This window comes from Coffea arabica, chromosome 1c (genome assembly GCF_036785885.1).
Source record: "Coffea arabica cultivar ET-39 chromosome 1c, Coffea Arabica ET-39 HiFi, whole genome shotgun sequence".
Lineage (NCBI taxonomy): Eukaryota > Viridiplantae > Streptophyta > Magnoliopsida > Gentianales > Rubiaceae > Coffea > Coffea arabica.
Genome location: NC_092310.1, coordinates 39,135,228 through 39,135,940, shown reverse-complemented (window position 1 = coordinate 39,135,940; position 713 = coordinate 39,135,228).

The following is a 713-nucleotide window of genomic DNA, read 5'->3' as shown; positions in this document are numbered from 1 at the left end:
GTGAGTAATTTAGATTATCTAATGAATGAAAAGGTGCTTGATTGAATGATTTCGTGAATTGTTAGGTAATTCTAAAGGAAGAGGTGAATTGAAGATGACCTTAATTGATGAAATTCATAAATGCACTTACAATTTTTGTGGTTCAATAGTTTTTAGTATTTCATGAATTCTCACGAAGGTCATTTATATTTTGGTTTGGTGTGTTTGCCTCCATTTTGAGATTACTTTTGTACTTGCGGGGATTTGATCATTGATGACAAAATGTATAAATGGAACTTATTTTGTTCATGATTGTGGATTTTTTATGTGAAATTAGCTTCCCTTTGCTTTGGATACTAATGCATATATTTCATTAGCAAAGATTAGCTCATTTCATGTTTTTATCCCACGAACATTGTATGGTTCCACATGCTCGATCATTTTTCCTTTTTCCTTGACTTGCATGTTTTCTTCTTGTTGATTGCAACCGTTTATTTTTAAGAAATTTATTTGTTTTGATTTTGTCTTTTTCAGGGTGCAATAAGTGAACTCTCCATTCTTTCTCAAATACGGTTGGAAATTCATCACATTGCTATGGATTTGGATCGCGCAAGTCACAAGGGGAGTATTTTCTTTTACTCTTTATTTATTTTCCTTTTCTCACATTGAGGACAATGTGAAATTTAAGTGTGGGGGAGGAAAATACTGGACTTGTATTTACTTGCCATGTGATG